The sequence below is a fragment of the Mus musculus genome, chromosome 1 (assembly GCF_000001635.26).
Source record: "Mus musculus strain C57BL/6J chromosome 1, GRCm38.p6 C57BL/6J".
In the NCBI taxonomy this organism is placed as follows: Eukaryota; Metazoa; Chordata; class Mammalia; order Rodentia; family Muridae; genus Mus; species Mus musculus.
In genome coordinates, this window is record NC_000067.6 from 153,377,589 (window position 1) to 153,397,976 (window position 20,388).

The 20,388-nt window shown below is 43.8% G+C and overlaps 1 long non-coding RNA gene across 1 annotated transcript; it reads right to left on the minus strand.

Annotated features, from left to right (window-relative positions):
• Window positions 1–268: 268 nt before the first annotated feature.
• Window positions 269–19,417, minus strand: Gm46246. Its single transcript, XR_001779877.1, has 2 exons — window positions 19,106–19,417; window positions 269–811 (listed from the first exon to the last, which is right to left on the minus strand). It is a non-coding gene; the product is annotated as a predicted gene, 46246 (long non-coding RNA).
• Between the last annotated feature and the right edge of the window lie 971 nt (window positions 19,418–20,388).

The window sequence follows — 20,388 nt, forward strand, 5'->3', positions numbered from 1 at the left end:
TACTGAATTTTTAAAAAACTAGCAGTGGTGACACATGCCTGCAGCCTCAGAACTCAGGAGGCAGGGACAGGGGCTCAAGATCACCTTCAACTATATAGAAAATTCAAGACCAGCCTGGGCTACCTCACCTATATTGACCACCCTCATTCCATCCTCTAAAAAATAAAAATAAAAAAAAATAATATAGCGTACCCAAGAAATACAAACGAAGTAAGAGAAGCTGGCAAATGTCTCCCAATGACAATAATAAAAGATGCAATGAAACATCTCAAAGAAAAATGCCATTTTACTCTGTGGCTGTAATTCTCTCCATAGAACTGACCCTCATTTAAGCAGTTTATTCAAATTGTTAGACGGATACTCATAGCTGGCAATCATGGCTCAATAAACCATAAGAGACCAAGCAGAATGCAGGAAGTCTCACACAGTTACTGTAAGGACTGACTTCAGGTCACACTGGACAACACTGAAAACCATAATGCTGGCCTGAGGAGGAACCTCTGCTCTGTTGCCTAGCAGCTAGGTGACTTAGCCGCATCCTTGCTGCCTGCTAGCCTCAGAGCTGATTCCCAGATAAGGACTCAGTCTGAGGATTCCATCTTGTCTTCTCTGTTTCTTCCATGTTTGCAGCACAGATGTCTTCAACAGAGAGGACTTCCTTCCGAAGGTGCCTCCTGAAACAAGGCCTCACATGTCTGCGTCTTTGGCTGCCAAGGACCTCAGGGAACTGTGGCTTTTTATGTTGGAGACGTTTATGTCGAAGAAGCAGACCTCGTAAGACCAGAGATTTCCCAGAAATAGCATAGATGTCCTGTGGTATATACAACATGCAGACCGATTACTTACAAGTAGCTAAAATAAACCTATCTTTGTAGACTAGTGATCTCACGTATTTGTTACAAGGACAACTGACTAACATAGTAACCGTCTCACACCTGTAACATTCTGGCTTTTTGGTCTCATGTAGCTGAGACTGGCCTCAAATTCCTAATCCTCCTGCCTCCACCTCCTGGGTGCTGGAATTACCACCATACCTTGCTTACATCTCTTTAAATAATCTACCAACTTCTGAAGGAAATTTGCTGTGTAGCAAACTGGGAAGATTGCCCTGATGCTTGAGCTCAAGAACCAGCGGGGCACAAATGCTAGTGAGCTCCCCTGTCATGTGACCAGCAGGGCTATTCAAGTCACACAGACCGGGTTGCTGAGTATGTCCACAACGGCCACGATGATGTAATACCTCTCTCGTCACACAGTACCAGCATTCTTGAGCTTTGAAGTACCATTTGCCAAATACACAACCTGTATAGAATGGAGCCACGACAGGAATCTGAGAGGAAGTGAAACCATCCATTAAATCTACAATGGGATCAGCAAACCAATTTTTCAATAAGAGCTCTACTGCTGAACATTGTCTGATAATCCTAGGCAAACCCACCATGACTAACGGTACAGAGACAAGAAGCCAGAACCTAGATCCAGATGTGCCTTAAGCACCACAGCTCCCAGAGACTCGTAGGCTGGTAAGTTTCTATACTTAAAAAATGTGGGATGCGGGCTGGAGAGATGGCTCAGCAGTTAAGGGCACTGACTGTTCTTCCAGAGGTCCTGAGTTTAATTCCCAGCAGCCACATGGTGGCTCACAACCATCTGTAATAGAATCTGATGTTCTCTTCTGGTGTGTCTGAAGACAGCAACAGTGTACTCACATACATAATACATTTTTTTAAAAAAGTGAAATAGAGAGGGAGTTCGTAGAAAAAAAAGCATCACTCCACAAAGGTGAGCGGCAGTCTTGGGGTCCCCGGCATTATATAAATTCCAGGTGAGTGTGGCAGCCCACCTGTAATCCTAGCACTTGAGAAGCAGGGACAGAGTCCCTGGAGCGAGCTGGCTGGCTAGACCGGCTGAATCAGCCAGCTCAGGGTTCAAGTGAGAGATCCTATCTCAGTATGTAAGGTGGAGAGTGATCTAGACAGACACTCAGATATATAAGTCCTGGCTGCTGCGTGCATGAACATACCTGAGCATGTATATCCACACCTGGGTATATATACACATGCACTCACAAAGGTTCAAACACATGTACACACTCATCACACACACACACACAGTCACACACACACACACACACACACACACACACACACGATTTCTATCATGTATTCTCTAAGGCAACCAGGTATCTGGTAAGTGAGTGAGGTTAGTGTTTTGACTTTGTGTCACTGGACCAACTTCCTGGAAGAACTAATTTAGAGGCACGCCAAGGTTTTAGTGTTAGTGTGTATGCTTTCTCTCCTTCGAAATTCTATCTTCCTCAGAATGTACATCCTCTGCTTGGTTCTCTTTTACTTTGAGACAGTCCCACTGGGTAGCCACAGTCAGTCTCCACCTTGTGATCTTTCAGTCTCTGCTTCCCCTGTGCTGGGATGACAGATGTAGGCCACCACACCCAGCAACAGGATGCGCTTTGATGCAGACCCATTGCAGATGCTCGGAAGGATAAGCCAGGCAAGTTACAGATGAACACATATATCCTGTCACCCTGCCAGCTGCAGATTTGGAAGGCTCACCCAGAGAAGGAATTATTGCCAGGTAAGAGGCTGGAAGCCCGGGCCTGACTGAGACTCTGGACACATCTGGGCAGGCCAAAGGACTAAAGGCCTAGGGGGCTTTGTTGAACAAGTGCTGTTCAAGGGAAGTCATCCTTTTCTCCCGAGGCCTTGCTTCTGGGGGGAACATACCCAACAGTGAGGAAACAGGACGTGAGTTATGTTTTAGATATGAAGCTGTCTGACATAAACAGCATCTCTCTCCTCACTGCCTCTTTGATCTCAGAGGGTAAGTGGAAAGGAACATTCTAACAAGAGAGGAAAACAGAAAGAGCGGTCCTGTCTTTACCTTGGGAGTGCTATGCTGAAAATAGTTGCCTCTGGATCGTTTCCCTGAGCCTTTGTCTACAAAGCATGATAGTCACCTTTAGTTAGCTCAGGCAAGGATGTAGGAATGGGGAACGAGAAAACTGCAGTCAAGGCCAGTTCAAGGCAAGTTTCAATTTATCTTATAAATGTCCTTTATTTTTGTCTCCCATCCTTGAGAAGTTAATGTTTTGAAAGAAGCTTAAAATCTGAGCATTAACTAATGATTGGCTAGAAAACCCAAAGAGGGTTGGAATGGACAGGTTCGAGATGGTGCCTGGCCTTCCCTGGCACCAAAACTCGAAGCCTTCACTGCATTCAGCGCCGGGTGCATCTCCCCAGATGGGCATTTAAAGCTTGGCACAGTTTGCTCCTGGTGAACTTTATCCCATTTGTGGACCTGCGGCTTGCCTCAGACCCTTTCTGACCTCTGAGCTTTTGGTCAAGCTGCCCCACACCCACTCAGAAGATTCTGGTCCTCCCTTTGCCCCCAGTATGTGCCCATCAAATTTATATGCTCTCAGCATCCCTGGAGGGCATTGGCTAAGGAGTCTAGCAAGTTGGCAAGCTCCTGGCTTAGAGAGCAGAACCTTGAAGCATAAGGCAGAGCAAGGCCGAGGAAGTCATCTGATATCGAGCTCTGTCCTCCACGTGCAGGGTCATCCATGTGCACGTGTGGCACACATGCATGTGTGCACATACATAAATACTAACTCACATATACTAACACACACACACACAAAAATGTACCCTCATAACAAATGCTGGAGAGGATGCAGAGAAAAGGGACCCCTTAGACATTGATGGTAAGAAAACAAGAAAGAGCAGCCACTAGTGAATATGGAAATGCCTCAGAAAACTAAAAATAGGGCTGGTGAGATGGCTCAGCGGTTAAGAGAGCCAACTGCTCTTCCAAAGGTCCTGAGTTCAAATCCCAGCAACCACATTGTGGCTCACAACCACCCTTAACGAAATCTGATGCCCTCATTTGGAGTGTCTGAAGACAGCTACAGCGCTCTTACATATAATAAATAAATACTTTAATAAGAAAGAAAAGAAAAAAATAGAAAACTAAAAATAGAACTACCATGTGATCCCGCTATACCGTTCCTGGGAATAATATCAAAGTGTGAAGTGAAGAAAGTCAAACTCAAGAGACAAAGATTACATATTCTCTCACATGTGGGTTTGCGTTGACGACAGGCTATCGGGGAAAGGCACAGGACCAGCTGGAATGGGAGAAGATGGAGGATAAGGGTGTAGCTATCATTGGGTGTGGTCACAAGACACACATGGATGGAATCTCTCTCACACATCTCTCCTTCCCTCCTCTCTTTCTCTCTTGTTTCTTCTTCTTCTTCTTCTTCTTCTTCTTCTTCTTCTTCTTCTTCTTCTTCTTCTTCTTCTTCTTCTTCTTCTTCTTCTTCTTCTTCTTCTTCTTCTTCTTCTTCTTCTTCTTCTTCTCCTTCTCCTTCTCCTTCTCCTTCTCCTTCTCCTTCTCCTTCTCCTTCTCCTCCTCCTCCTCCTCCTCCTCCTCCTCCTCCTCCTCCTCCTCCTCCTCCTCCTCCTCCTCCTCCTCCTTCTTCTTCTTCTTCTTCTTCTTCTTCTTCTTCTTCTTCTTCTTCTTCTTCTTCTTCTTCTCCCTCCCCCGCCTCTTCCTTGAAGTTGAAAGATGTGAGCTCTCAGCTACCATGCCTAAGCTCTCATGGACTCTTATCCTTCTAGACCCACAAGCCAAAATAAACTCTTCCTTAAATTGTCTTGGTCATGATGTGTTATCACAGCAAGAGAGAGAGAGAGAGAGAGAGAGAGAGAGAGAGAGAGAGAGAGAGAGAGAGAGAGAGAGAGAGAGAGAGAGAGAGAGAGAATGAATATACCTAGTGTACTATACAAGCTAGTCAACTTGACACAGCTGGAGTTCTCACAGAGAAAGAAGCTTCAGTTGAGGAAATGCCTCCATGAGATACAACTGTAAGGCATTTTCTCAATTTGTGATCAAAGGAGAAAGGCCCCTTGTGGGTGGGACCATCTCTGGGCTGGTAGTCTTGGATTCTATAAGAGAGCAGACTGAGCAAGCCAGAGGGGGCAAGCCAGTAAAGAACATCCCTCCGTGGCCTCTGCATCAGCTCCTGCTTTCTGACCTGCTTGAGTTCCAGTCCTGCATCTTTTGGTGATCAACAGCAGTATGGAAATGTAAGCCGAATAAACCCCTTCCTCCCCAACTTGCTTCTTGGTCATGATGTTTGTGCAGGAATAGAAACCCCGACTAAGACAAATTGGTACCAGCAGAGTGGGGTATTCCTGTGACAATCTGACCATGTTTTGGGGAGGACTGTGGAAGGACTTTGGAACTTTGGGCTTGAAGATCCATCCGTTGTTAAGAGCTCTGTCGGATGTCGTGTAGGAGCTTGGAAGATAATGTTGAGAACACTGCAGAAGATGGAGCTCTGGTTTGTGAAATTTCAGAGGGAAAATTAAAGACTTTTCAGGGCCATTGCTGTTTTGATCGTGAAGATTCTGTAGTTCTGGTTAGCTGAGGCTGAAGAATCAGCTGTGATTAACAAGATACCAGAATTACTAAAGCAAAAACTTTGCATTACTGGGACTATTGATGCTGGTTAGCTGGAGCTAAGAAATTAGCGGTGATTAAGAAGAGACCAGCATCATTGAGGTGACATCTTCTGGGAAGTGTTTTCTGAAGGCACAAAGAGGCTGTGTTCCAGAGATGGCCAAGGTTGTACTCCTGCTGCAGCGGGACTTGGTAATATGTAAGGGTCACCCAGGTGGTACTGGTTTTGAAGGCATGAAGGGGTCACGCAAAGCAGCTGAGGCTTGGCACTGTGTGAGGCCATGGAAGGCCATTGGTGAAGGTGCAGGCACAGTTGCAATTGAAGGCCCAGGACTGAAGGGGTCATGCAGTGTTTTGGAGATGCCATGAGATGACCACCAAGAGCAGCAGCAGCAGTGGGGTACAGGCATCTGGAGCCTAGAGGATGACGCGTGTGCTACAAAGGGCATGGCTGGAGAAGTGACCCAAGCCCTTGGAGGAGCCCAGAAGATCGTGAGTTGGATCCCAGACATTGGACAGTTGGAGATTGATTTTTGCTTTGATTGTGACTGTGCCCTGATATTTTCCCTCTTGAAGGAAGAAACTGTTTTAGTGGAGCCCACAGTTAAGAGACTTTTAATTGTAAAAAGAGTTTGGATTTTAAAAGAGATGGATATTTTAAAGAGATTGAAAATTTAAGAATATGTAAAGACTGTGGGACTTTTAAAGTTGTTTAGATCTTGGGGATGAATAAGAATGTAAGGGTTGAGGCTTACTAGTGATTTGTTTGTGTGTCAAGTTGACAAGGGGTCAATTGTACTGGCTAGTTTTGTGTCAACTTGACACAGCTGTAGTTACCACAGAGAAAGGAGCTTCAGTTGAGGAAATGCCTCCATGAGATAAAACTGTAAGGCATTTTCTCAATTAGTGATCAAGGGGGAAGGGCCCCTTGTGGGTGGGGAACATCTCTGGGCTGGCAGTCTTGGATTCTATAAGAGAGCAGACTGAGCAAGCCAGTAAAGAACATCCCTCCGTGGCCTCTGCGTCAGCTCCTGCTTTCTGACCTGCTTGAGTTCCAGTCCTGCATCCTTTGGTGATCAACAGCAGTATGGAAATGTAAGCCGAATAAACCCTTTCCTCCCCAACTTGCTTCTTGGTCATGATGTTTGTGCAGGAATAGAAACCCTGACTAAGACACCTAGCTTGAAAAGGGCATTTCTAATGTATCATTTTCTTTCTTTCTTTTTAAAGATTTATTTATTTCATGTATATGAGTACACTGCAGCTGTCTTCAGACACACCAGAAGAGGGCATCATCGAATCCCACTGCAGATGGTTGTGAGCCACCATGTGGTTGCTGGGAATTGAACTCAGGATCTCTGGAAGAGCAGTTAGCACTCTTAACTGCTAAGCCATCTCTCCAGCCCCTAATGCATCATTTTCAAAATCTTTTTTTTTTTTTTTTTTTTTTTTTTTTTTGGTTTTTCGAGACAGAGTTTCTCTGTGTAGCCCTGGCTGTCCTGCAACTCACTCTGTAGATTTGGCTGGCCTACAGAAATCTGCCTGCCTCTGCCTCCCAAGTGCTGGGATTAAAGGCGTGTGCCATCCCTATCCACCTCATTTTCAAATTCTTATATTTTAATGCAGACTCATTCTATTTCTGATCCAATAAATTGATTTGCATTACTGCCTGAAGTGTCATGGAAGCGTTGTCTCTGTGGCACAGCCTGGGTCTTTGGTGTGTCCATGGACATAACTGGAGATAGGAAAGTTAAGAATTCCATTTTGCTGCTGACCTGGGGAGCAGGCTGCATCGTCTGAACACACCTATGGACCAATTCCAGTTTTAAGGTCTTTGAACATTTTATGTCACTTAACTATCCCGGCCAGCCAACGAGGTGCGTTCTACCACTACTCCCCATGACAGATGAAGCAATAGAATTTCAGAAAGGCAAATACATTTCTCAAGGTTACATAGCTAACAGTGGGCTGTGTTCACACAGTCAGCCTTGAGTCTGTAGTGACAAGCGTCCTGATGTTCCCTGATGTTCTCTGGATCCCTGTCAGAAGGCATCTGTCTCCATCAATGTCCTCCGGGGCAGCCTTGTCCCTGGGAATTCCAGGCTTACAATTCTGCATCAGGAACAGAGCCGACTTACCTAAGCCTTTCCCTCCAGGAAACACTTCACTTCCTCCAGTGTAATGACCCTCTTCCTTTTCCATACAATTCAATTGGAGACAAAGAGCTGCGATTTGATACCTCCTCCCCTGTGCTGTGGGCGTGAACCTGGGGCTTTCAACATGGTAGTCGGGTTCTGTAACCTGATTTATATCCCAGCTCTTTTTGTTTCTTTCTGAATTTTATCTTTTTATTTTTTAGGTATATCTATTATGTATATGGCATTCTGCCTGCATGTATGCCTGTGGCCCGAGCTGACCTTGTGCTCTGATAGCCCTCCAGGAATACAAGTGAATGCCAGAATGACAGTGCTCCAGCCTTCTAATGCCTTTTTTTTTAAAATAAATTTATGTCTGTGTGTGTGTGTATGTATGTCTGAGTGTACGTATGTCCTTTTTTTTTTTTTTTTTTTTTTTTTTTTTGAGACAGGGTTTCTCTGTATAGCCCTGGCTGTCCTGGAACTCACTTTGTAGACCAGGTTGGCCTCGAACTCAGAAATCTGCCTGCCTCTGCCTCCCACGTGCTGGGATTAAAGGCGTGAGCCACCACTGCCCGGCAGGCACATCCATATTAATGCAGACACAGACACCACAAGAGGGCAGATCCTCTGGATCTGGAGTTACAGCCAGTTGGGAGCTAGCTGCCCCCTGTGGGTGCTGGGTATTGAACTGGGGTCCTCTATGACCAGAAAGTGCTCTTAGTCACTGAGACTGTCTCCAGCTGGTCCACAACGTCTTTAAATGGCATAAATGCACATCCTAGAGTAATGAAAACTCATTTTCTGATATCTTTACCAGGTTAAGAAGAAGAAGAAGCAAGAGAAAGCTCCCAGGAGGACACCCATGGTGGCCCACACCCCAGATCCCAGCCCTCGGAGGACTGAGGCAGGACGGTTTTGACTTTGAGAAAAAGCAAAGTAATCTAGCAAGACCTTGCTTCAAAGTGAAAAACAAAACAAAACAAAACAAAAACAAGCTGAACAAAAGTTTTACTCTAGAGTACTTCTGCAATGTAGAATTATATAAGGTGAATTATGAAGTGCCCTTTCATAACCATGTTCTCTGTGATACGACCGCTCCTCTGCAAAGGCTACAGCTGAATAATGTCTTATATTGTCCTATCCTTTTGTTATGTTTGCCTGGATCCAAATATTTAGCGCGCATGCGTGTCTGACTGACGTGCAATCGCGCGCCTGCGTATGTGTGTATTTGTGCACGTGAGTGTGTAAATTTGTGTGTGTGTGTTGATGACAATTGCCCCATCAATGGCTCTCCACTTCATCTGAGTGAGTCTTCATCGCCGACTATGAAGTCCCGCGTGGGCTGCTAGCTTTTCTTCGGAGTAGCTTTAGTTAGAGATTTAGTTTGTGTCCTTCCTGCCTCTCTCTAGTGCCATGTGCCCTTAAATAGTAGGGCAAGCCTTTATGTAGTTTATACAGAATGAGATTTAAAACCTGTATTTATCTCGAAAAGAACTGAAAAAGGAAGCTAAACAAGTATGGAGGGGTCAGCACAGGCCGTCAAAGGCTGAAGCCTCAGCAGAACACGGAGCCGCAGGTTAAAGTGCTGGAGGTTAGAAGTCTGAGCTTGCACAGCAGACTTCTGAGTCAGAGCTGGAGCAGGAATGCTTCACTGTGCCCAGCCCTTTGGGACTGGGGCTTGCATCAGTCCCCAAAGCTCTCCAGTGCCGCCGTGTGGTCAGATGCAGGAGCTACATGTACTAGAGAGCCGTTCTGAAGCATCCCACCTTCCAGGAATATCTGTTGTTAGAGTTCGGGCAGAATGAAGACAAAGGAAAAAACTGATGTGCCAAGACGAGGAAAACATAGATTATTTAGGAATCTGTTGCTAATTGGAAAGATTTTTGAAAGTTTTTAAAAATCTGTTTCATTAAGAAAACCAAACAATAAATCCAGTCACGTTTCCCAACATTCTCTGGTATACCTCTTCAAAACAATAAAAAGGAAGTTTCCACCAAACAAAACTTCAAAATTCCAAACTCTCCACATGCACTCGTTATGTCTTCTCTGGCAAATGTAAGCTTTGTGCAACTTTTTATGGGCTTAGGGTGTAGCTCTGTTGTTCTAGACTCCAGGAAGCCCTGGGTTCCATGCCCAGCACCAAATACAATGGCTTGGGGGTCGCATGCCGATAAGCTCAGCACTCTGGAGGTGGAGGTTCAGAAATGCAAAGTCATTCTCAGGTATGGAGTGAGTTGGGTGCTAGCCTGGGTAACATGTGATCCTGTTGCAAAAAAAAAAGTTATCAAATAGTAGAGATTAAAATGATATATTAATGGGATTGATGAGATGATGGCTCAGTGGGCAAGAGCACTAACTGCTCTTCCAAAGGTCTTGAGTTCAAATTCCAGCAGCCACATGGTAGCTCACAACCATCTGTAATGAGATCTGACGCCCTTCTGGTGTGTCTGAAGACACCTACAGTGTACTTACATAGGTATCTTAGTCAGGGTTTCTATTCCTGCACAAACATCATGACCAAGAAGCAAGTTGGGGAGGAAAGGGTTTATTCGCCTTACACTTCCATACTGCTGTTGATCACCAAGGAAGTCAGGACTGGAACTCAAGCAGGCCAGAAAGCAGGAGCTGATGCAGAGGCCATGGAGGGATGTTCTTTACTGGCTTGCTTCCCCTGGCTTGTTCAGCCTGCTCTCTCATAGAACCAAGACTACCAGCCCAGAGATGGTCCCACCCACAAGGGGCCTTTCCCCCTTGATCACTAATTGAGGAAATGCCTTACAGTTGTATCTCATGGAGGCATTTCCTTAACTGAAGCTCCTTTCTCTGTGATAACTCCAGCTGTGTCAAGTTGACACACAAAACCAGCCAGTACAATTGACCACTTGTCAACTTGACACACAAACACATCCACTAGTAAGCCTCAACCCTTACATTCTTTTTTTTAATATATTTTTTATTACGTATTTTCCTCAATTACATTTCCAATGCTATCCCAAAAGTTTCCCACACCCTCCCCCTCCCTACTCCCCTACCCACCCATTCCCATGTTTTGGCCCTGGCGTTCCCCTGTACTGGGGCATATAAAGTTTGCCTGTTCCAATGGGCCTCTCTTTCCAGTGATGGCCGACTAGGCCATCTTTTGATACATATGCAGCTAGAGTCAAGAGCTCTGGGGTACTGGTTAGTTCATAATGTTGCACCTACAGGGTTGCAGATCTCTTTAGCTCCTTGGGTACTTTCTCTAGCTCCTCCAATGGGGGCCCTGTGATCCATCCAATAGTTGACTGTGAGCATCCACTTCTGTGTTTGCTAGGCCCCGGCCTAGTCTCACAAGAAACAGCTATATCAGGGTCCTTTCAGCCAATGCTTGCTAGTGTATGCAATGGTGTCATCGTTTGGAGGCTAATTATGGGATGGATCCCTGGATATGGCAGTCTCTAGATGGTCCATCCTTTTGTCTCAGCTCCAAACTTTGTCTCTGTAACTCCTTCCATGGGTGATTGTTTCCAATTCTAAGAAGGGGCAAAGTGTCCACACTTTGGTCTTCGTTCTTCTTCAGTTTCATGTGTTTTGCAAATTGTACCTTATATCTCGCTATACTAAGTTTCTGGGCTAATATCCACTTATCAGTGAGTACATATTATTTGAGTTCTTTTGTGATTGTGTTACCTCACTCAGGATGATTCCCTCCAGGTCCAACCATTTGCCTAGGAATTTCATAAATTCATTCTTTTTAAAAGCTGAATAGGGGGTGGGTATGGGGGACCTTTGGGATAGCATTGAAAATGTAAATGAGGAAAATACCTAATTTAAAATGCAAAAAAATATTAACTTTCCATATTTAATAATAAATACTATAATATGTGCACATTAAAAAAAAAAGCTGAATAGTACTCCATTGTGTAAATGTACCACATTTTTTGTATCCATTCCTCTGTTGAGGGGCATCTGGGTTCTTTCCAGCTTCTGGCTATTATAAATAAGGCTGCTATGAACATAGTGGAGCATGTGTCCTTCTTACCGGTTGGGACATCTTCTGTATATATGCCCAGGAGAGGTATTGCTGGATCCTCCTGTAGTACTATGTCCAATTTTCTGAGGAACCGCCAGACTGATTTCCAGAGTGGTTGTACAAGCTTGCAATTCCACCAACAATGGAGGAGTGTTCCTCTTTCTCCACATCCTCGCCAGCATCTGCTGTCACCTGAATTTTTGATCTTAGCCATTCTGACTGGTGTGAGATGGAATCTCAGGGTTGTTTTGATTTGCATTTCTCTGATGATTAAGGATGTTGAACATTTTTTCAGGTGCTTTTCAGCCATTCGGTATTCCTCGGGTGAGAATTCTTTGTTTAGCTCTGAGCCCCATCTTTTAAGGGGGTTATTTGATTTTCTGGAGTCCATTCTCTTGAGTTCTTTATATATATTGGATATTAGTCCCCTATTGATTTAAGATAGGTAAAGATCCTTTCCCAATCTGTTGGTGGCCTTTTTGTCTTACTGACGGTGTCTTTTGCCTTGCAGAAGCTTTGCAGTTTCATGAGGTCCCATTTGTCAATCCTCGATCTTACAGCACAAGCCATTGCTGTTCTATTCAGGAATTTTGCCCCTGTGCCAATATCTTTGAGGCTTTTCCCCACTTTCTCCTCTATAAGTTTTAGTGTCTCTGGTTTTATGTGAAGTTCCTTGATCCACTTAGATTTGACCTTAGTACAAGGAGATAGGAATGGATTGATTTGCATTCTTCTACATGATAACAACCAGTTGTGCCAGCACCATTTGTTGAAAATGCTGTCTTTCTTCCACTGGATGGTTTTAGCTCCCTTGTCGAAGATCAAGTGACCATAGGTGTGTAGGTTCATTTCTGGGTCTTCAATTCTATTCCATTGGTCTACTTGTCTGTCACTATACCAGTACCATGCGGTTTTTTATCATAATTGCTCTGTAGTAAAGCTTTAGGTCAGGCATGGTGATTCTACCAGAGGTTCTTTTATCCTTGAGGAGAGTTTTTGCTATCCTAGGTTTTTTGTTATTCCAGATGAATTTGCAGATTGCTCTTTCTAATTCGTTGAAGAATTGAGTTGGAATTTTGATGGGGATTTCATTGAATCTGTAGATTGCTTTTGGCAAGATAGCCATTTTTACAATGTTGATCCTGCCAATCCATGAGCATGAGAGATCTTTCCATCTTCTGAGATCTTCTTTAATTTCTTTCTTCAGAGACTTGAAGTTTTTATCATACAGATCTTTCACTTCCTTAGTTAAAGTCACGCCAAGATATTTTATATTATTTGTGACTATTGAGAAGGGTGTTGTTTCCCTAATTTCTTTCTCAGCCTGTTTATTCTTTGTGTAGAGAAAGGCCATTGACTTGTTTGAGTTAATTTTATATCCAGCTACTTCACCGAAGCTGTTTATCAGGTTTAGGAGTTCTCTGGTGGAATTTTTAGGGTCACTTATATATACTATCATATCAACTGCAAAAAGTGATATTTTGACTTCATCTTTTCCAATTTGTATCCCCTTGATCTCCTTTTGTTGTCGAATTGCTCTGGCTAATACTTCAAGTACTATGTTGAAGAGGTAGGGAGAAAGTGGGCATCCTTGTCTAGTCCCTGATTTTAGTGGGATTGCTTCCAGCTTCTCACCATTTACTTTGATGTTGGCTACTGGTTTGCTGTAGATTGCTTTTATCATGTTTAGGTATGGGCCTTGAATTCCTGATCTTTCCAAGACTTTTATCATGAATGGGTATTGGATCTTGTCGAATGCTTTTTCCGCATCTAACGAGATGATCATGTGGTTTTTGTCTTTGAGTTTGTTTATATAATGGATTACATTGATGGATTTTCGTATATTAAACCATCCCTGCATCCCTGGAATAAAACCTACTTGGTCAGGATGGGTGATTGTTTTAATGTGTTCTTGGATTCGGTTAGCAAGAATTTTATTGAGTATTTTTGCATCAATATTCATAAGAGAAATTGGTCTGAAGTTCTCTATCTTTGTTGGATCTTTCTATGGTTTAGGTATCAGAGTAATTGTGGCTTCATAGAATGAGTTGGGTAGAGTACCTTCTACTTCTATTTTGTGGAATAGTTTGTGCAGAACTGGAATTAGATCTTCTTTGAAGGTCTGGTAGAACTCTGCACTAAACCCATCTGGTCCTGGGCTTGTTTTGGCTGGGAGACTATTAATGACTGCTTCTATTTCTTTAGGGGATATGGGACTGTTTAGATCGTTAACTTGATCCTGATTTAACTTTGGTACCTGGTATCTGTCTAGAAATTTGTCCATTTCGTCCAGGTTTTCCAGTTTTGTTGAGTATAGCCTTTTGTAGAAGGATCTGCTGGTGTTTTGGATTACTTCAGGATCTGTTGTTATGTCTCCCTTTTCATTTCTGATTTTGTTAATTAGGATGTTGTCCCTGTGCCCTCTAGTGAGTCTAGCTAAGGGTTTATCTATCTTGTTGATTTTCTCAAAGAACCAACTCCTCGTTTGGTTAATTCTTTGAATAGTTCTTCTTGTTTCCACTTGGTTGATTTCACCCCTGAGTTTGATTATTTCCTGCTGTCTACTCCTCTTGGGTGAATTTTCTTCCTTTTATTCTAGAGCTTTTAGATGTGTTGTCAAGCTGCTAGTGTGTGCTCTCTCCAGTTTCTTCTTGGAGGCACTCAGAGCTATGAGTTTCCATCTTAGAAATGCTTTCATTGTGTCCCATAGGTTTGGGTATGTTGTGGCTTCATTTTCATTAAACTCTAAAAAGTCTTTAATTTCTTTCTTTATTCCTTCCTTGACCAATGTATCATTGAGAAGAGTGTTGTTCAGTTTCCACGTGAATGTTGGCTTTCCATTATTTATGTTGTTATTGAAGATCAGCCTTAGGCCATGGTGGTCTGATAGGATGCATGGGACAATTTCAATATTTTTGTATCTGTTGAGGCCTGTTTTGTGACCAATTATATGGTCAATTTTGGAGAAGGTCCCGTGAGGTGCTGAGAAGAAGGTATATCCTTTTGTTTTAGGATAAAATGTTCTGTAGATATCTGTCAGGTCCATTTGTTTCATAACTTCTGTTAGTTTCACTGTGTCCCTGTTTAGTTTCTGTTTCCATGATCTGTCCATTGATGAAAGTGGTGTGTTGAAGTCTCCCACTATTATTGTGTGAGGTGCAATGTGTGCTTTGAGCTTTACTAAAGTGTCTTTAATGAATGTGGCTGCCCTTGCATTTGGAGCATAGATATTCAGAATTGAGAGTTCCTCTTGGAGGATTTTACCTTTGATGAGTATGAAGTGTCCTTCCTTGTCTTCTTTGATAACTTTGGGTTGGAAGTCGATTTTATCTGATATTAGAATGGCTACTCCAGCTTGTTTCTTCAGACCATTTGCTTGGAAAATTGCTTTCCAGCCTTTCACTCTGAGGTAGTGTCTGTCTTTTTCCCTGAGATGGGTTTCCTGTAAGCAGCAGAATGTTGGGTCCTATTTGTGTAGCCAGTCTGTTAGTCTATGTCTTTTTATTGGGGAATTGAGTCCATTGATATTAAGAGATATTAAGGAAAAGTAATTGTTGCTTCCTTTTATTTTTGTTGTTAGAGTTGGCATTCTGTTCTTGTGGCTGTCTTCTTTTTGGTTTGTTGAGGGATTACTTTCTTGCTTTTTCTAGGGCGTGATTTCCGTCCTGGTATTGGTTTTTTTCTGTTATTATCCTTTGAAGGGCTGGATTCGTGGAAAGATAATGTGTGAATTTGGTTTTGTCGTGGAATACTTTGGTTTCTCCATCTATGGTAATTGAGAGTTTGGCTGGGTATAGTAGCCTGGGCTGGCATTTGTGTTCTCTTAGTGTCTGTATAACATCTGTCTAGGCTCTTCTGGCTTTCATAGTCTCTGGTGAAAAGTCTGGTGTAATTCTGATAGGCCTGCCTTTATATATTACTCGACCTTTCTCCCTTACTGCTTTTAATATTCTCTCTTTATTTAGTGCATTTGTTGTTCTGATTATTATGTGTCAGAGGAATTTCTTTTCTGGTCCAGTCTATTTGGAGTTCTGTAGGCTTCTTGTATGTCCATGGGCATGTCATTCTTTAGGTTTGGGAAGTTTTCTTCTATAATTTTGTTGAAGATATTTGCTGGCCCTTTAAGTTGAAACTCTTCATTCTCATCAACTCCTATTATCCGTAGGTTTGGTCTCATTGTGTCCTGGATTTCCTGGATGTTTTGAGTTAGGATCTTTTTGCGTTTTATATTATCTTTGATTGTTGTACCGATGTTCCCTATGGAATCTTCTGCACCTGAGATTCTCTCTTCCATCTCTTGTATTCTGTTGCTGATGCTTGCGTCTATGGTTCCAGATTTCTTTCCTAGGGTTTCTATCTCCAGCGTTGCCTCACTTTGGGTTTTCTTTATTGTGTCTACTTCCCTTTTTAGGTCTAGTATGGTTTTGTTCATTTCCATCACCTGTTTGGACGTGTTTTCCTGTTTTTCTATAAGGACTTCTACCTGATTGGTTGTGTTTTCCTGTTTTTCATTAAGGACTTATAACTCTTTAGCAGTGTTCTCCTGTATTTCTTTAAGTGAGTTATTAAAGTCCCTCTTGATGTCCTCTACCATCATCATGAGATATGCTTTTAAATCCCGGTCTAGCTTTTCGGTTGTGTTGGGGTGCCCAGGACTAGGTGGGGTGGGAGTGCTGCGTTCTGATGATGGTGAGTGGTCTTGATTTCTGTTAGTAGGATTCTTACATTTGCCCTTCGCCATCTGGTATTCTCTGGAGCTAGTTGTTATAGTTGTCTCTGGTTAGAGCTTGTTCCTCAGGTGATTAGGTTAGCCTCTATCAGCAGACCTGGGAGACTAGCTCTATCCTTAGTTTCAGTGGTCAGAGTACTCTCTGCAGGCAAGCTCTCCTCTTGCAGGGAAGGTGCCCAGATATCTGGTGTTTGAACCTGCCTCCTGGCAGAAGTTGTGTTCCACTCACCATAGGTTTAAGATCCCATGGAGGGTCCTGTGTGGGTCCTTGCGGGTGTCCGGAGACTCCCCGAGCCAGGGACCCTGGTACTGCAGTGGGCCAGAAGGGACTTGAGCCCCGGTTCAGGCCGGGTTATCTGCTTCCTTAATTAATGCAGTCTCAGGTCCCGCACGATTGGATTGGAGCAGGCGCTGTGTTCCACTCACCAGAGGTCTTAAGATCCCGTGGGGGATCCTGTGTGGGTCCTTGTGGGTGTCCGGGGACTCCCCAGGCCAGGGACCACAGTGCTGCAGTGGGCCGGAAGAGACTTGAGCCCCGGATCAGGCCGGGTTATCTGCTTCCTTAATTAATACAATCTCAGGTCCCGCGAGATTGGATTGGAGCAGGCGCTGTGTTCCACTCACCAGAGGCCTTAGGATCCCATGGTGAATCCTGTGTGGATCCTTGCGGGTGTCCAGAGACTCCCCAGGTCAGGGACCATGGTGCTGCAGTGGGCCGGAGGGGACTTGAGCCCCGGATCAGGCCGGGTTATCTGCTTCCTTAATTAATGCAGTCTCAGGTCCCGCACGATTGGATTGGAGAAGGCGCTGTGTTCCACTCACCAGAGGTCTTAGGATCCCGTGGCGGATCCTGTGTGGGTCCTTGCAGGTGTCCGGAGACTCCCCGGGCTAGGGACCCCAGTGCTGCAGTGGGCTGGAGGGATTTGAGCCCCAGATCAACCCTTACATTCTTATTCATCCCCAAGATCTAAATAACTTTAAACGTCCCACAGTCTTTACATATTCTTAAAATTTCAATCTCATTAAAATATACATCTCTTTTAAAATCCAGAGTCTTTTTACAATTAAAAATCTTTATCAAATAGTAGAGATTAAAATTATATGTTAATGGGACTGATGAGATGGCTCAGTGGGTAAGAGCACTAACTGCTCTTCCAAAGGTCTTGAGTTCAAATTCCAGCAGCCACATGGTAGCTCACAACCATCTGTAATGAGATCTGATGCCCTTCTGGTGTGTCTGAAGACACCTATAGTGTACTTACATAGGTATCTTAGTCAGGGTTTCTATTCCTGCACAAACATCATGACCAAGAAACAAGTTGGGGAGGAAAGGGTTTATTCAGCTTTCACTTCCATACTGCTGTTCATCACCAAGGAAGTCAGGACTGGACCTCAAGCAGGTCAGGAAGCAGGAGCTGATGCAGAGGCCATGGAGGGACGTTCCTTACTGGCTTGCTTCCCCTGGCTTGTTCAGCCTTCTCTCTTATAGAACCAAGACTACCAGCCCAGAGATGGTCCCACTCACAAGGGGACCTCCTCCCTTCATCATTAATAGAGAAAATGCCTTGCAGCTGGATCTCGTGGAGGCATTTCCCCTACTGAAGCTCCTTTCTCTGTGATAACTCCAGCTGTGTCAAGTTGACACACAAAACAGGCCAGTACACATAGGACAATAAATAAATCTTTTAAAAAATAAAATAATATATTATCGCCAAAGTCCCTAAACTGGAGTGGTTCCTTATGTCCTCGTGGATTTTTTTTTTTGTGCCTACTGATAACTTGCCGATGGAAAACTGATCCTTTTATATTTGCAATAGACAAAGCCCACCATTTTCCTGTCGTCATCCTTCAAATCCTTAGGCAAATGTCTTCTTAGGGATGACCCTCCCTGCAAATGTCTGCCATCCTGCTTCCCCAGTGCCCTCCAGACTTGGCCGCTCTCCAGAGTGCTTGCCACGCTTCATGCTATAAATGTTACCACTAAACAAGCTAGGCAGCTGGGCATGGTGGTGCACCCTTCAATCCCAGCACTCAAGAGGCCCAGAGAGGCAGATGTCTCAGAGTTTGAGGCCAGCCTGGTCTACAAAGTGAGTTACAGGACAGCCAGGGCTCTGTTGCACAAAAAATTCCTACTTGAAAAACCAAACCAAACCAAACCAAACCAAACCAAACAAAACAGGTATATAGCCTGCCAAAATACCTCCTAAATAGCCACATTTGTGTTCATAGACTAAGATACTAATAATGTTGCCATGACATATTTATATTTTTTCTTTTTATTAATCTTTATGGTGCGTGGGTATGTGTGTGTGTGTGTTGTGTTGTGTATACAATCCAGTGCCTTCTATGTGGAATGCAGGGATAGAACTCAGATTTGCAGTTTTGCATAACAAGCACATTTACCCACTAAGCCATGTCTCTAGCTCTCATGTATACGTTTATAGGTTATATCTATTCCCACTTGCTTAATAACGCGTCTTTTAAATAATATCTTTAGTGTCTATCTCCTCAGCTAAAACTCAGCTCAGAGACTCTGTGTGCCCTGATAACTCACCAGCAGTAGATTGCATATAGAGCAGGTACTTAAACTTTCTCTGTAAACCACCCTAACTGCCTCCCTTCTCTGTAGAGCAAGCCTGCTCCCTCTGGGATCTCTCTGTTCCCATTCATTCTGACCCCACCATGTTGCCTAAAGCCATGCTAAAAATCACAACTAGGGCCCCGAATGGTAGTGCTCACCTTTGATCCCAGCACATGGAAGACAAGAGGCAGGTCTGATGTACACAGCTGCACTACATAGCAAGACCCTGTCTGGAGCCCAGGGGTCACCATGGGGATAACAGGATGGCAAATCTTCCAGGTCCTTTCTTCCTCCCAGGTGCCTTCCCCTAGTTGCAGACCTGGTTCTGTCACCCAGGAGCCTGTCCTGTTCCTTGGTGTGTATGTCAAGGGACTCAGCTTTGCTCCTCAACCCTAGTTCCTCCAAAGATAAAAAGGAAGAGTTACAGAAGCTCGTTCTGAGTGGATCTCTGACCTCTGACCTGGGAAATGCTTACCTATCTTCTGTTTTGCCTTAAGCCAACTGTCACTTAGTGACAGTTTCTGTTTTCTTGTTAAAGGAAAAAAAATGCAGAAGAGCTCTGTGCTCACTAACCTCAGATTTGAAAGATTACAAGCCTAGGTTTGGCTTCACGATGAGCCAGAAAGAAGTTTTGACCAGAAGTCCTTTTCTGATAGAAAATGGAGTGTAACTGTTACATAAAATCTTAAGAAATTTGTTCATCATGAGTCAACCTGTAGAGTCAATGTAGAAGTGCCCTCCCTGCAGATGCTCTAACCCCCCCCCAAACAACAATAGCACAAAACAGACTCACTGAGCTACAGGATTTAGTAGCTGCACACTGACTGGAAGCCTATAGCTTGACAGCCCTGTGCTGAGGAAGGTCTTAGCTGAAATACTGGTGAGCAGTGTCAGAGAGGGAACAACCTAGTATGAAGGACAAATACCCTTTGCAGCACAGAAGTTGTAATCCCCCATTCTACCCCTCCAGCTATGTGATTCTCTCACCAGTTAGACACTAAGTATCATGGAAAGGGATAGTGAGGAAGAAGAAGAGAGCCATGGAGAGTGATGGACTACCATCCCAAAGCTCAAACTTAACTCGAAGAAGAAAAATCCATGACAAAGCATCGTGCAGATTGGGACTTGGTGATGGCATAGTACAGAAAACTGTAATACTCAGGAAATAGTCGGGACCTGAACTCTTGAATTCACTTTTGAACAAACAGAGGAAGAGCCCAGCTCATGAGGTGATGAGGCGATGGAACTTGGGAGAGGATGGGATCTGTCTAAGTGCTGTGGACGCAGAGAAACTGAGTAATATACCTACCTATCTCTCCTTAGGACAAAGATGCATAGACTAGGAATATAGGGAAATTGGTCTTTGATGGACTGGGTATCCAGCCCCAAGAGACTTGACTGCTAACATATTACAGGTTAAAAGAAAAAAGATTAAGCTGTA